Consider the following 16,976-nt stretch of genomic DNA (forward strand, 5'->3'; position numbering starts at 1 on the left):
AAATCCAATAGCTTTTCTTGGTAAAAATCAGCAAACAAGGAATAGAAAGGAACTTCATCAACTAAGAACACAACTAAAAAAAAAAAAAAATCCCATAGCTACCATCATACATAAAGATGCAAGACTAAATTCTTTGCTCCTAAGATGAGGAACAGGCAAGATTTTCTGTTCTCACCACTTTTATTTAATATTTTATTGTAGGTTCTAATCAGAACTTTCACACAAGAAAAGGCATTCAGATGAGAAAGGACAAAGTAAAATTGTATTTGCAGAGGATGTGATCATCTTTGTACAAAATCTCAATCTGCAAAAAAGATGCTAGAACTAGTGAGTGAGTTCAGAAAGGTTGAAGAATACAACATCAGTATACAAAAACAGCTATATTTCCATATCTTGGCTCACCATCAGAATTGAAAAGACAATTTACAATAAGATATAAACATTAAAATACTGAAGGATAAATCTGACAAAAGATAAGCAAGACCTGTATGCTAAGAACCACAAAAAACTACTGAGAGAAATTAAGGGCCTAAATAAACGGTGAGATATACCACGTTCACGGATTTGACGTCTCAGTTCATTAAAATACTAATTCTCTCCAAATTAATCTGAAGATTCAACATAAGCTCAATCAAAATCCCATCACTATTTTGGTAACAGCTGCCAAGATGATTAACAATTTATGTGTAAGTACAAAGGACCCAGAATAGCCAAAACAACTTTCAAAAAGAAATGAATAGGGAGGAACTGCACTGCACAACCCCAAGATGTATTATAAAGCCACAATGATCAAGACAGTGTGGCACTAGCATTAAGGCAGACAAACAGATCAATGGAACAAAATACAGAGTCCAGAAACAGACTCAAATATGTTTGGCCAACTGATTTTAAACAAAGGTACAAAAGTAATTCAGTGAGAAAAGAAAGTTTCTTCAAGAAATGGTTCTGGAACAATTTGAAATCCATATAGTTAAAAATGAATTTCAGTACATGCTTTGTAGCATATACAAAAACTAATTGAAAATGGATCACAGAAATGAATACAAAACTATAAAACTTTTAGACGAAAACATAAGGGAAAACCTCTGTGAATCTCATGTTAAGCAAATACCTCTTAGTTATAACACTAAAAGTGCCATCCATTAAACAAAAAATTGATAAACTGGACTTCAAAATTAAGAATACCTGCTCTTTGAAAGACACAATTAAGAGAATGAAAATAAAAGTTATAGATTGTAATAAATCATTGGCATATCAATTCAGTCACTCAGTCGTATCCGACTCTTTGCAACCCCATGGACTGCAGCACACCAGGCTTCCCTGTCCATCACCAACCCCCAGAGCTTGTTCAAACTCATGTCCATCGAGTCGGTGATGCCATCCAACCATCTCATCCTCTCGTCCCCTTCTCCTCCCGCCTTCAATCTTTCCCAGCATCAGGGTCTTTTCCCAGGAGTCAGTTCTTCACATCAGGTGGGCAAAGTATTGGAGTTTCAGCTTCAGCATCAGTCCTTCCAATGAATATTAAGGACTGATTTCCTTTATCATCTGTGATAAAAAAAAAACTATCTAAAATATATTTTAAAACTCTCAAAACTCAATAATGAGTAAATGATCAACCTGAAAATACACTGGGCAAAAGACCTCAACAGGTACTTCACTAAAGAACCTTCCCTTGTAGCTCAGCCGGAAAGCATCTGCCCATAGTGTGGGAGACCTGGGTTCAGTTCCTGAGTCGGGAAGTTCCCCTGGAGATGGAAATGGCACCTCACTTCAGTATTCTTGCCTGGAGAACCCCAGACAGAGGAGTCTGGCAGTCTACAGCTCATGGGATCACAGAGTCGGACACGACTTATCGCTATCTTTCTTTTTCTTTCTCACTAAAGAAGATATATGAATGGCAAATAAGAACATGGGAAGATGGTCAATAACGTAAGTCTGCACAGAAACACAAATTAAATCTATAACGAGAAACTACCACTACACAACTGTTAGAATGGCTAAAATTTGTAAAGACCACACCAAATTTTGGCAAGGATGTGAAGCAACTAGAACTCTCATACACCGTTGGTGGGAATGTAAAATGGTACAAATACTTTGGGAAACATTCTGGCAGTTTCTTAAAACTTAAACATACATATACCATACAATCCAGGCATTTCACTCTTAGGCATTAACCCAAGAGAAATGAAAGCATATGACCATACAGAGATCTGCACACAAATATTCAAAGCAGTTGTATTTCTGATAGTCAAAAACTGGAAACACTCAAATGTCTATCAGAAAGTGAATGGAAAAATAAATTGCAGTATGTTCGTTCAAAGAAATATAACTCAGCAGTAAAGAGACAGAAGTATTCACACACACAACATGGATGAACCTAAAATAATTATACTGAATAAAAGAAGCAAGACACACCTCCTTACACTATGCTACACACTCACACTAAACACATCTTCACACTATGTGCCTCCATTTATATAAAATTCTAGGCAGTGCGCCCGTAGTGACGGAAGGCAGATTAAAGTTCACTCGCCTACTTGGAGGAGGGGAGGGATGAAAGGAGAGATTACACAGTGGAAAGAAGTTTTGGCAGGTGACGAACACCTTCCTTACCTTGATTGTTAGATGGATTCACAGGTGTATACGTACGTCAAAGCTTACCAAATGGCACATTTTGAATACATACAGTGTACTATGCATCAGTGATACCTCAATAAAGGTAATTTCTGGAAAGATTGCCTAATATGTTAAGACATGCTTCTTAATGCTTTTGACCAGTGTATTTCTATAGTATAAAAGGAATCAAAGCCTAGGCTCTTACATAACCCACAGGGCGTGCATACATGCTCATTCAGTTGCGGCCAACTCTTTGTGACCCCGTGGACGGCAGCCCACCAGGCTCCTCGGTCCATGGGCTTCTCCAGGAAGAATACTGGAGTGGGTTGCCGTGCCCTCCTCAAGAGGATCCTCCCCACCCAGGGACATAACTCACATCTCCTGCATCCCCTGCGTTGGCAGGCAGATTCTTTACCACCACGCCACCTGGGAAGCCATAGCCCACAGTAGCCAGCCACAAAACCTAATTTCTCTAAGCCTCACGTAAAAATGTATATACAACAACAACAAAAAACTGGTACACAAGCTACTGCCTAGTTCATAAATAATTTGTGTTTGTTTGAACATAAGCAGAATGTTCAACATAAGTTACTAGTCAGATTGTATAACACTGTCCCCTCCGCCTACAAATCTTCAGGTGAAACCGGTACCTACGAAGATGTACCCTGTCTCCTTTGCGGCACTGCTTACCCTGGCACACAACGAAAGGAGAACTTGAAAATTTTGGCGGCACTATTGTGAATCTAGAGGCTTTGATTGTCTTCTTGTAGTGTTTCTCTCCCTCAACCGTTCCTCTTTTTCTAACTTGTAATCACCGGGAAACAAGGGCAGAAAACATACTTGCCAATGTCAGACACCATTTTCCTCTTTAAAGGAAGTCACACCTAAGAATTCCGAATGTTTGTCACTTAATCAATTTGAAAGAAAGGAAACTGCATTCAACTTTACATTTACCCAGGAAGGGGACACTTTGGGTTCTAATTCACTGAACTTTCTAGCTATTCCAGAACATCTTTTTCTGTTGTTGTTCACTTTCTCCTGGATTAGACAATGCCTCCAGATGATAATTATGGACTTCAGGTTTCATTACACAGTCTTGTGGCTGTTGAGAAAGTTGGAGAAGAATCTGCAGTGAAGTGGCCCTCTGCCCCAATCTCCCGTCTATAGGCGCATCTGTCTGCCGTGGTCTCCTGAGTACTTGCAAAACTTTGGTTAGAACATGCAATGAATGAATCTGATGAGTTGAGCTCCTTTTTTTAAATGATAAACAATTTGTAATTTCACTATACTTCTTAGGTAGTGATTTAAAAAAAACATGTCATTTTCTCTAGAATTAAGAAAATGATCAAACATTATTTCTTGGAATAATACAGAGTTAAACTCATCTCAGCAAGTTCAGCTGTGGCCAGGTGGACCTCAGCTTGCCAGAGAAGATGCTGTCAGAAAGATGGCTATTGTTGTTTAGTCATTAAGTCGTGTCTAACTGTTTTGCGACCCCACGGACTGCAGCCCACCGGGCTCCTCTGTCCATGGGATTCTCCAGGCAACAGTCCTGGAGGGGGCTGCCATTTCCTCTTCCAGAGGCTCTTTCTGACCCAGAGACCTAACCCACGTCTCCTGAGGCCTCTTCATTGGCAGGCAGATTATGGACCACTGGGCCACCTGGGAAGTCCCATCAATCACGTGGGATCTTGTTAAAATGCAGATTCTGATTCATAGGTCTGGGCTGGAGCCTAAGAGGCTGCATTTCTTTCTTTTTTTTTTTTTTAAATACCTGAAACATTTTGTATTGGGGTATGTGTCTGCTTAGTCGCTCCGTCGTGTCTGACTCTTGCGACCCCATAGACTGTAGCCCGCCAGGTTCCTCTGTCCGTGGGATTCTCCAGGCAAGAACACTGGAGTGGGTTGCCATTTAGCCAATTAATAATGTTGTGATAGTTTCAGGTGAACGGTGAAGGGACTCAGCCGGACATAATCATGTATCTATTCTCCCTCACACCCTCTTCCATCCAGGCTGGCACATAACACTGAGCAGAGTTCCTGGTTCTAGACAATAGGGTTTTGTTGGTGTACCATATTAAATATAGCAGAGTGTACATGACCTTCCCAAAGTCCTAACTATCCCCTCGCCCCGGCAACCGTGAGCTCGCTTTCTAAGTCTGCGGGTCTCCTTCTGTTTTGTCAGTAAGTTCATTTGTATCATTTCTTTCCAGATTCCACATACAAGGATGTCATATAATACATCTCCTTCTCTGTCTGACTTCTCTCAGGATGGCTCTCTAGCTCCATCCACGTGGCTGCAAATGGCCTTACGTCATTCCTTTAACGGCCGAGCAGTATTCCACGGCATGTGCGCACCACGTCCTCTTCATCCACTCCTCTGCCGACGGGTGTTCAGGTTGCTTCCATGTCCTGGCCGTTGTAAACAGTGGTGCATGAACACTGGGGGCGGGTACACGCGTCTTTGGGGCCATTTTCTCTGGATGTACGCCCAGCAGCGGCACTGCAGGGTCACACGGTAGCAACACGGAGGGACAGCAGGTCCTCCAGCCTCACCCGAGACCTCCGGAGCCAGAGCCCGGTGGCGGAGCCGGCAGTCCGCATGTGAACAAGCCTGCCCGCTGGATTCGGATGCACAGCGATCATCCAACCAGCTCCATTTCAACAGGCCTGCAGTTCTAAGGGAAAGCCACGGAAATGTCAAGAAGAAGCCCAGTTACAGAGGACTATTTTAAACCAGAATGTGTTGAAGTCTTCCAAGAGACATCATCAGCTCTAATGTTTTTTAAAGGAAGAAAATACCATACGAAACACAAACATAAGAGCTTTCTTGTTGACAAGGCACAGTATACATACACCACCAGCATAATCACGGGCTCCATTTTCACATATTTATAATAAACATGTCACAACCATATTTTCTAAAACTCTCTTTCCTTTCCAAACTCTACATTTAAATTAGAACACACAAAACTACGTCTATTCTTAAACTTTACAAACCTTAAATAATGTGTGAGCACATTATGAAATGATCAGGAAAACAGCACAGCCCCCGACTCAGAGTCAGAAAACAAAACTCTACCCACTGGGAAAACAATACAATCACAGGGTCTTATTCACAGCCGTGTCGGCAGGTTGATTTTACCCCAACATTTCCACCGATAACCCAGTAAGGAGGAGGTCAACCAGATGATTATTTTGAATAATTTCACCATTTACCTAGAGATTTTTTTTTAATTACCACAGTAGGCACCAGATTAAAGAGATCTAGCTGCACATGTAGATAAGAAAGACCCCAAAGATAAATTAGATTGACTCACAGAGAAAGGTAGGAGGCTTACATACCAGAATCCAATAAAAATGGGAACATATTAATGGAGAAAGAAACTACTTTTTTATACTTGGGCTTGCCTCAAGGTTGCAAATGCAGAGGATGGAAAGCATATAAAAATTAGTATCTACAAAAAGAGCAGTCGCGAACACAAATAGACATTGATCACACCAAGTTGCTTGGGGCCACACGAACTCGAAAGTCAAAAAATTATGATTCCAAGCACTGCCCGCACAGAGGCGGCCACACGCCAGTCTCCTCCATCGCGTCTTGTGTTCTTCCCGCTGCTCGAAGAAAAGATTGACACCCGCAGATGTCGGGGACCGACGGGCCTCTCAAGGGCGAGCTGGGGAGCCGCGCCACCAGCACCACCCAGAAATGGAGACCCTCTTGGGCGCCGCCCGGGATCTGTTCAGAACCTGAATTTTAACACCACGTCTAAACACGGGGGGGCACCCGTGGTGGCTCGGGGGCAAAGCATCCGCCGGCCAGTGCAGGAGATGCGGGTTTGATCCCTGATCCAAGATTCCCTAGAGAAGGAAGCGGAGACCCACGCCAAGTATTCTTGCCTGGAAAGCCCCACGGAGCCTGGCGTGCTACAGTCCGTGGGGTCGCAGCGTCGGACACGACTTAGCGACTGAACAACTAGATTTATGGGCACATCCTACTAGAGGTACGCGGCTCAAGCCTGCTTTCGGCCTCGTAGACCTACCTGGATACCCACTGTGACTTTTCTCTGGTTGGTGCTGAGGTGACGATGCCCCTTCTCAATCACCCCAAACTAAAATATCGACATAGGAGGCAGTTCCTTGTAAGGAAGTAAAGGTCCTTTATCAAACTGTATCTTATTTTGGAGCTGAAGCCACAGCGTGACTCCTATTTTACAGACTGAGAAAAACAGTTGAGAATTGCTGAAGGTCAGTGCTTACTATTAGCAATTCCCAGGCGGCCCAGTGGGACAGAATCCACCTGCCAATGCAGAGCCGCGCGTTCGAGCCCTGGGTCGGGAAGATCCCCTGGAGAAGGAATTGGAAACCCGCTCTGGTGTTCTGGCCTGGAGATAGTCATAGACCGAGGAGCCTGGCGGGGGACAGTCCATGGGGTAGCAGAGGGTCAGACACGAGCGAGCACACACACCACACACACATAACCAAAAGCCACGCTCCCTCTTATTGATGCTACACACACCATCTGGCATTCCCTGGGAACCCCCAAAGCGAAAGGGGGGAGCTCCACTTAAGTCAGGGTGGCATACAGCTCTGTACCCATGATTAAGAATGTACTCTTCTTTCCTTCCTTTTTGTCCCCAACCATAATTTCAGGTCAAGTCTCCATGCCTGAAGACCCCTTAATCAGCATCATCCCACAGCATTTTCCAATTACTTGGAAGTGTGCCTGCCTCTGGACGCTGCTGTTTATTTTCTTCTTTTTTCCTATTTTGGAGTTCAGAGAGAATATACTTGGACTCTCTGTATGACAGAAAGAAGTCTCAGGATTAATTTTTCAAAGGAACACTGGAATTTTACTTTTCAGCCCTCTAAGAGAGGAATCTAGCAAACCAAAGACTTAAGCACTCTCTGGGTTAGCTTTGACAGCTTCTGTCCCCCACTCAAGAAGGAGGCTTCCAAACCAAAGTCTCTACAAGCAAACTGCCCCAGCAGCAAAGAACATCAGAAAAGAAAGAAATCGGGCATCTTCTAGGCCCATGGTTCTCAATCTTTGCTGAAGGTCAGCATCCTCTGGTGAGGTTTTAAAAACCCCAAGGCCCAAGCCACCCTCCCCGGATCAGTAAGTCAAACCTTTAGGCACAGAGTATTCTCAGGCTTCCCCTGTGGCTCAGCTGGTAAAGAATCTGCCTGTAATGTGGGAGACCCCGGTTTGATTCCTGGGTCAGGAAGATCCCCTGGACAAGGGATACGCTACCCACTCCAGTTATTGGGTTTCCCTGGTGGCTCAGCTGGTAAAGAATCTGCCTGCAATGTGGAAGACCTGGGCTCGATCCCCAGGTTGGGAAGGTCCCCTTGAGAATGGAAACGCTCCCCACTCCAGTGTTCTGGCCTGGAGAATTCCAGGGACTGTATAGTCCATGGGGTCGCAAAGAGTCAGACATGACTGAGCACCTTTCACTTGACACAGAATCAGGCACTGAATTTTTTCAACCCTCCCCCCCCCAGGTGATTCCAATGCCATTCAAGTGTGAGAACCCATGAGCCCAGCAGTGACACTGACACCCACGCAGACGCCATGAGGTCGGGTCCACCCATGGCCCCGCGCCTCCGAGATTCACCCCAGCTCTCCCCAGCGCCAGGCAGCTGAATCTCGGGATATCTACTTCCGCTCACATTCCAGAACCTGCTCTTCTAAAACAGCCACTTCAATGGGGGTAGCTGTCTTTGCAATGCTCTTCTATTTAGTAAACGCTTTCTCATTCCCTTAATATTCCTCCCCACTAAAGCAAACCTACAAAAACATGAATTACATGTACGCAAACACCAGGAGACAGTGAAGAACAGGGAAGCCTGGCGTGCTACAGCCCATGGGGTCGCAAAGAGTCGGACATGACTTAGCGACTGAATAGAAACAAAGTGACTATAAACGACCGCTGTTTATCTCAACGGAGCATTTTCTCATTACGATTCCATCGTTTGACTCTCGCATGACATGCCTAATGTTTTAGGGAAGCTCAGCTTTTCTTTCTTTCTTCTTTTTTTAACTGGAGGTGAAATTTCAGCTGGAAATCTACTCTAAAAGATCTTCAAGAAACCGTCCAAGTAAGAACACAGCTGTATTTATTTTTTATGAGTAGCTGAAGGCTGATCAAAACGTTCCTCCCAAGTCACAAAATGTGCAACCCGGGCATTTTTCAGGGCTCTTTTTTGGCACAGTGAATACAGGTCAAGACACGAGACAGCATTTTATTTTAATTACTCTTCTTGAACCTCCTGAATCTTCAAGCATCGAGTCTTAAAGAAACTCATTCATGGTGAGCAGATAATGCAGCCTTTTTTCACCCTGCAGTGACCAAGTACAGAAAATAGAGTGAACACACTTTTCTTTACCAAAGAGGTGCCGCTAACGTGTCCCTGGACTACAGCTGCCTGTGTGTGAACCTCTAGAATATTTTCCAAAACGCCTTTTCAACAAGCAGAGCTTGCTGAGTTTGCCAAACCTACTTCCTAAGCTTTGTCTGTTCTGCTCTTTGGCAACTCCTTCCGACAGGCTACCCCATTCAAAGTCTTTCCCCTGCTCTAATCCACCTCATTACATCGTCTTCCACTTTGCTGTTACCGATTCACAATACAGATCTTCAAAGGAACTCCCCAAAAGGATGAAGTCAGAATCCCGATCGATCTTCTGTTAACACCGGAAGGAAGATTTATGGATATGCCCATAGAAACACACGTCCTTGGTAACTCCCAGCTAGTACAGAAGAATCAAAGTCACATATTCTACTCCACGTAAATTTGGTTCTATTTAATGATAAAAGACTACCTTATTAAAGACAAAGATAAAACAGTCGCAAACAACGGCACAAGTGTTTGGTGCTGATTTTGAGTCTTTCCAGTACATCAACACCCGACGTTAAAGGTCACTAGAGAGGAGACACAGCCACCAGCCAAACTGTTTCAGGAGAGAAATGGAGAGCAAGAAAGACTTGCCAGCAACACGTGGTTGGCTAAGGGCAAGGGGGCTCCAGAAACCGGCAGACCTAGGTTCAAATCCTGGCTGTGTCTCCCTGGGTCAGACGGTCAGCCTATGACCATTCCTATCTCTAAAATGCAAATAATGGGAATTCCCTGGTGATCCAGTGGTTAGGACTCCACACTTTCACTGCCAAGGGTTCAATCCCTGGTCAGGGAACTAAGATTTCCATAAGCCGCACAGCTCTGCCAATGAAAAAACAGAACATAATGCAAATAATAGCAATAATGACCTCCCCAGGGTTGCTGTGAGGATTCAAAGGTTTAGAGAGTAGTGAGTGCAGGTCAGCTATTCTTGCTGCATTCTAAAGAAATGCAACCCAAAATAAACCCAGGAGACAAGAGAAGTGGGTATTACCTGTGTGCGCCTTACAGACGAGGAAAGGGAGGCTCCCAGAGACTGTGAACTCATCCTCCCCACAAATCTTTCTAAAACACAAAAATCACTGTGCCATTCTCGTTTAAACCTCTTCAGTGACTCTCAGGAAAGGGAATGAGACAAACACATATAGTCCCAATTCCTTCTCTTGGCATAATCCCTGGATAAGATTTTTTTTCCCCAAAAACTCAACCCAAATCACGTTTATTTGTTTTTTAAGATGTTTTCTTAATATGGATCTTTTTTTTTTTTTAGCCTTTATTGAATTTGCTACAATATTGCTTCTGTTTCATGTTTTGGCTTTCGGCCACAAGGCATGGGACCTTAACTCCCTGACCACGGATCAAACCCGCGCCCCCTGCGCTGGAAGAGGAAGTCTTAACCACTGGACGCCAGGGCAGTCCCCAAATCACCTCTGCCACGAAGTCCTTCTGGAGCTGCACAGACAGCGCTGCCCCTCCTTCTTTGGGGCTCCCACCCTACACGGACACACTTTTAGCGAAGTGCCCACAGATTTTTCTGAGCTCCTTGGTTCAGGCATCTGAATCTGTGCGCTAAACATTAAGTTCCCCAAGAACAAGGACACTAGGTCATTCATCTCTGTAGCCCGATCAGCTAGCCTAGCACGGGGCACCTGTGGATCGTCCATAAAGTGTTTGATGAATGAAGGAATGAATGAATGGTCCAAAGCCATCCAACAAGTACTCGGCAGAGCCCGAGCAGACTCCACATCTTCCAACCTCCTGTTGGGCCAGCGTCCCCTGGAAACACACTGCCTTTGTCAGCGAGAGGCTGACATCGCAGAAAAGACCCCAGGCTCGATCGTATTCAGGATGGACTTGCATATAACCTTAGGTCATTCACTTAAAAACAAACAAAAATAACCACAAATCTGCCTGCGTCAGTTTTCACATGTGTAACAGAGGGCTCATACTTAATACTGGACTTTACACAGGAGCTGGGAAAGAAGAGAAAAATCAGTCAGATAACACAGACGTGTCCCTCCTTGAAAAGTGCCTCCATCTAAAACCGTCACAATAGTAAATATAATTAGACACCAATAATAATAACAAATACCACAGTTTATCGCAATCCTTTCTTCTGAGGCTTTCAATTGGAACTGAAAACACAATTACTAATTAAATTAGACAACAGGAGGTATCATTTTCCAAATGGAACCCTAGTGATGTAAATGAGTTACTGCAGCTACTTGAACGTCTCACTGTCATTCAAAGAGGGGGTTCTTTCCTGGGCGGGAGTCAACTCAGAAAACTAGGCCCCCATCCTGCATTTGTTCCTGGACTGGAAATGCAGTTCATTCCTCTATTTCCCACATGGTTACTGAGCCACTGTGAGACCGCAAAGACTCTACAGCCCAGTTCCTCCCCTCAAGGAGCTTACTGTACGCTGGAGGGTGAGTGCAGAATGTGAAAAGCTTAACAGGACTTAGGCAAAAAAATAAGTCTTGGGACCTCCCCATGGTCCACGGCTAAGACTCCATGCTCCCAATGCAGGGGGGAGGGGGCGAGAGTCAATCTCTGGTCAGGGGTTAATTATTTATTTTTAGAATTTATTATTTTTTTTAAATTAATTAAAGTCTCAAGGCAGGAGATAAAGAGCAGGGGACTCATATTTCTCACCCTGGAGTTATCTGGGTAAAAAATAAAAGCAGCTTTAAAGTAGAACAGGGAGAAACAGGAGGTCATGATCTTCAGGGAGGCTGAGAACATTTTGTTTTCTCCTCTTTTTTTAAAAAAATTCAGTTCTATAGTGGAGAGCACCAAGTCCCTTCCTTCCCTTTGACTTGAAGGCTTCTCTAAATTGTGCTTGTAAAGGCATTAGGAGAAGAAAAATAAATAATAAAGGTTTTGTAGTCCAATGGAAAATTGGGGAAATTAAATTTTAAATTTTAGAATAAAAATATTTTCTCGCTAAAGGATGGTTCAGACCTTTTTAATATGAAAAAGTGAATTCAGAATCATCTAGAAGAGGATTTAATGTGCAGTTCTGACCAAATTCATTTAATGCTGTTTTTTGCTTTCTAGAAATATCTTGCCGGCTAGCGTTCTGGAAAAAGACATGACAAATACATCACCTCTCTTTCTTGTAGTTTTATTGACAGGCTAATTTTTTGTCATAAGTTAAAAGAAAAACGTGAGTGGCTATGATGGACAAGTAAAGAGGGCATCATAGCTAGCACCTACAGCAGTAGAGGACTTTAAAATTACGTTAAGTCCAACTTCTGGTGCAGCTCAGCACTTACAAGGTGACCTTGGCTTAAAAATGGCTCACAGTCTCCTGGCCTCAGTTTCCACGGGCGTCAACGGGGAATAACGGTGTTACCTACCCCCAACGGCGAGCAGGAATACTCAGAGTCAGATTACCTAGCGCGCGCTCGGCACAGAGCAGGCTCTCAGTGCTCAGAAGCCGCCGTGGGAGGCGCTCCAGGCTGACGGGGGGCCCGTTAGCGGCAGTCCGCTGCAGCTTGTCTTCTCAGGCTCAAGTGAAGATGCTCTCAACTTGAATGCAAGTGAAAGACCCAACATCAGGCGCCTGGCAAAAGAGCACGAAAGACACCAAAATGGAAGAGAAGTCTGAAGGAAACTCCTCTCCCAGCCACATTTGCAGGGAAATGCGTTTAACGTGAAATTACGAGGACAGTGCCCTCGGCTCTGCTTCTGCTTCTCTCTGACATCTGATACCCAGACATCTCAGAGCATCAGGAGCACGAGAAAATGCACAGAGCGGCAAGACAGACGCTTTCCGTCGTCTTCTCACTCGGAGCCTTGGAGTCGGGGTTGGCAGAGGGAGGAAACACAAGATCCGCCCGTGGTAAATTTACACCAGATGTTTAGGACCCAGGATATTGCTAAGGAAGTATACAGAGATAGTGGCAAAGCCAGCAACAAATGACCGTGTGATTCATGGCAAGATGGAGACTTTGAAACAGATGCTCCACTTGGCCAAGTCAATCCACTACCCTCTAACAGACCTGCTGGATACAGACCTACAACAAAAGCAAATCCTCACACTAGGTTTCATAGTACACATTAAAAAAAAAAAATCTTGCATGTAAGATTGCCTGGAGCACTAAAGCAACTAGTTAGAAAGAAAAAAGAAAGCGATGTGATTTAATCCAATTCTCTAGAATAAAATGTCCCCAGATTACTGATAACAGGAGCTTGTAAGGAATACTCCTTGATATAAGCGTGTCAGATTAGGTCTTCAAAATATCTGTTTCGTACAGAGACTTCCAACAGTAAGTGGGAGACTGACCTGCACACACTATTGATACGTGTATAAAATAGATAAGAAATGAGAACCCAGGCTTCCCAGGCGGGGCTGGTGGGACGGAACCAGACCGCCAGTGCGGCAGATGCAAGCAGCGGGGGTCGATCCCTGAGTCGGGAAGGTCTCCCGCGGGAGGAAGCGGCACCCCACTCCAGTGTTCTTGCCTGGGAAACTCCATGAGCGGACGGGCGGGCTGCAGTCCATGGGGCTGCGAAGGGTCACCCACACGAGAGAACCTGCGGGACAGCTCAGGGAGCTCTGCTCGGCGCTCTCTGGTGACCTAAACGGGGAGGAGATCCAGAGAAACGAGGGGATACGTGCACACACAGAGCTGGTTCACTCCACTGTACGGCAGACACTAACACGACATCGCAAAGCAGCTACCCTCCAACCAAAGAGAGAAAGAAAGAAAGTGAAGCCGCTCAGCCGTATCGACAATTTGTGACTCCATGTCTGTGGCCTATCAGGCTCCTCCGTCCATGGGATTTTCCAGGCAAGAGTACTGGAGTGGGTTGCCAATTCCTTCTCCAGCAGATCTTCCCGACCCAGAGATTGAACCCGGGTCTCCTGTGGTGTAGGCAGACGCTTTACCATCTGAGCCACCAGGGAGGTCGACCCACTCCAATCAAAAATTAATTACTAAAAAACAGCGAGTGGGAAATGCAACGTGAAGAAAGCGAATGAACAGGTGAACAAACCAAAGAACAAAGTGGCTGAATTCTGGCCTCCGTGAGCTGGAAGAGTCCTGTGGTCCCTACCAGTATCGGTTTGGGGTTGGACACTGTCCTAGGAAGTCCGCAATCTCACCAAACAGATATTCCAACTGAAACAATATAATGGGTGACCATGAACCCTTCCAAAGGCTTCCATTTACTCAACATATTTTTTCCAACATATTTTCTGTTAGTGGTAATAATGCAGGTGTTCCCAAAGAGTGAAGTCCTTTAGCAGATAATACTTTTGTTATCTAACTGTCACCAACATTCCTGTGTTCCCCTTATATCTTAGCTAAGGACTTATCACAACCTGTAATTTTCTTATCGTTTCGCTGCTGACTGTGGGGATCACCCACTTCTGAATGTAATTTCCTGAAGGTAAAGTACCTCCCCTGTCCCGGCAGGAAGCCCAGTACTACCTGCTAATAAGCTGAAGGCATGCATTAAATATCGGTTGGATATATAGATGGAATCTGCACTGTGGAAGTAGGAGCTTTGCCCTTCTCATTTCATTTCAAACATATCATTTGGGTGTCATTAAAATTCTGTCTTTAAATTCAACTGACTGGGGGACTTCCCCGCTGGTCTAGTGGTTAAGACACTGAACTTCCAAAGCAGGGGCTGCAGGTTCGATCCCTGGTCAGGTAACTGAGATTCCACCTTGCACAGCCGCCAAGAAAAGAAAAATCTTCACTGAGTGAAACAGCTGAGTTATGAGAACTATAAGACATTAAGGAAAGAGACGGAAGACAACACAAATAAATGTTAAAATAATCTTTGCTCATGAATTATAATAAGTACTATTTTTTTAAAAAAGTCAACTGACTGGGATTTTGGTACGCACTCTCAACACAGCTGAGCAAACTTTTCCACCTCTCTGATTTCCTTTCTGGGGGTGCCTGAACTATTCTCCTAAAGGTTCCTTATATCAGTAGCACGCTAAGATTATTTTGGAAAATATAATCCAAAAGACCTGAGCTATGATAATTAATAAAGTTTACAATGATCAGAACAAATAAACAGAAGCATTTTGAGATTGTTTTATTGAGTTAGTCACGGTTGTCTTGAGTTAGCTCATTTCTCTGCCGAGTCACACACTGTATGTACCTTTCCGCATCTGGCCCTTAGAAAGGGTAAAATGGACGAGGAGGTAATGTCCACTTCCTAAAATAAAAGCAACCCCCTACTCTCCTGTGCAGGTCATCTCTGCAGCCTCTCTACCAGACTCCTAATCTGAGAAGCCACTGGCATTTAATTAAGTGGTTCTTAGAGATTTTTATTTTTCCAGCCACCAACGGGTTAACACGCTGAGATCGTCCTTTGTTTTACAAAGGGGCAGGAAAACACAGGGAGCTGATACAGTCCATTATTAAAATTGCATTTCAGCAGAGGCAGACAACTCCAGCCACCTGACGCGGAGCTGAGCCATCCTCTCTTGCTACAAACCCAAAGCTATTCCATTAAAAGCATAAGCAAAACAACAGAGCTGACAGCTCCGCAAGCTCCCCCGGTAGACAGAAGCCATCAATCCTGCCGGTGAAGTATTTAGCTACAGATGGAGAAAAGACATTTCTTTGATTGAAGGATAAGAGAAAGGAATACAGAGCCACTTTGCAATCAGAGCGAGATCGTACATAGTTGAAGAAACAACAGCTTCGACAGTCAGACGATAAGTTTGCTACTGGAAAGTAAAAAAAAAGTACCCCGAGGGGGGACGTGGAAAAGTCTGAGGGGGAATGAGGTTGTTCTTACCTGCTCCACCTTCAACCTGGATGATCACGGTTCCCACCCATTCCCCGCGTGATCATTTCTACAGAAACTAAACAATGAGCTTCTTCAGGAGCCAAGCAGGCACAAAACTAAGCTCTTTAGCTTGGGCTGTGTTGAGTAATATCAATAAGCTCGAGATCTTTACTTGGAAGTCAATGAAATTAGCAGGAGAGTTTAGAAGCCAGAAACACGGTACTGGGTTATTTTTTTTAAAAAAAAACAAAACCCTCCGACCATTCTTTGCAGCTAAACTCCAGCTCCGGTTCTCCAGGCTAGAAGAGTAGTGTTAATAGATTCTGCCTCGACTAAAAAGGGAGCCAGTGGCAGAAAATCTATTCCTCCGGCGAGGTTGCCGGGCAACGAGCAAGCTTTTGGCATGTGGCTGATGTCTCCAGGCAGCCCGGACTGCACAAAGTAAGCTCTTCCATCACTTATAACTAACTTGATTTTGATGGATTAAAACCAAATCAAAACGTACTGTAACTCACTCGCTTCCAAATTCAGGAATCAGGGAGAGACAGAAAACATCCCAATGGCAAACATCCGACTAAGTGACCAGGAGAAGACCAGCCGCTGAAGTTCATGCTGTGGGTGACACGTCTCTTACACATCCTGGTACACACGCTTGTTTTAAGATGAGAATATTCAAAAGCAACGGGGAAAAAACAGCATTCAAGAATCTTTTGGTGGAGGGGATGAATGAAATAGGTTGAGAGCAATTAAGAGGAACAAACTTCCAATTACAAAATAAATGAGTCACAGGGATGAAATGCACAGTGTGGGGAACGCTGTGAATAACACTGCAATATCTCTGTACGGTGACAGGTGGTAACTAGACATCACGGTGATCATTCTGCAATGTACAAAAATATCGAAATCAGTATGTTGCGTACCTGGAACTAAAACAGTGTTCTAGGTCAATTAAGCTTCAATTAAAAAAATGTACTTTGGAAAAATACTAATGTTACAAAGATGGAGCCTTAACGTTACAAGGAGTTCTGGATTCAAATGCATCTTTGTGGGTGAAGGTGTTTGCACATTTTTCTGCAAACACCTGAGCACATTAGTCACCAATCAGCAAGCCCTTACTAAGGACTCTGAGCTCCCATCCCGGAGCTGAGGGCGTGATGGAGAAATGTAAGGCTTTAGCCCAGGCCTCATTCAGAACA

The 16,976-nt window shown here is 44.3% G+C and overlaps 1 protein-coding gene across 4 annotated transcripts in view; it reads right to left on the bottom strand.

The window, feature by feature from the left end:
* FOXN3 (forkhead box N3) overlaps positions 1–16,976 on the bottom strand; it is a 439,974-nt gene that overhangs the window by 360,036 nt on the left and 62,962 nt on the right. The window contains exon 2 of one of the 4 annotated variants that reach the window (XM_065940205.1): positions 12,415–12,583. The exons of 2 other annotated variants lie outside the window; for them this stretch is intronic. The gene's annotated coding sequence lies outside the window, so the exon portion shown is untranslated. Of the gene's footprint in view, positions 1–12,377; positions 12,584–16,976 lie in introns of all 4 variants that reach the window. One more of the 4 variants, XM_065940203.1, reaches the window with a different exon arrangement.

This window comes from Muntiacus reevesi, chromosome 7 (genome assembly GCF_963930625.1).
Source record: "Muntiacus reevesi chromosome 7, mMunRee1.1, whole genome shotgun sequence".
NCBI lineage: Eukaryota > Metazoa > Chordata > Mammalia > Artiodactyla > Cervidae > Muntiacus > Muntiacus reevesi.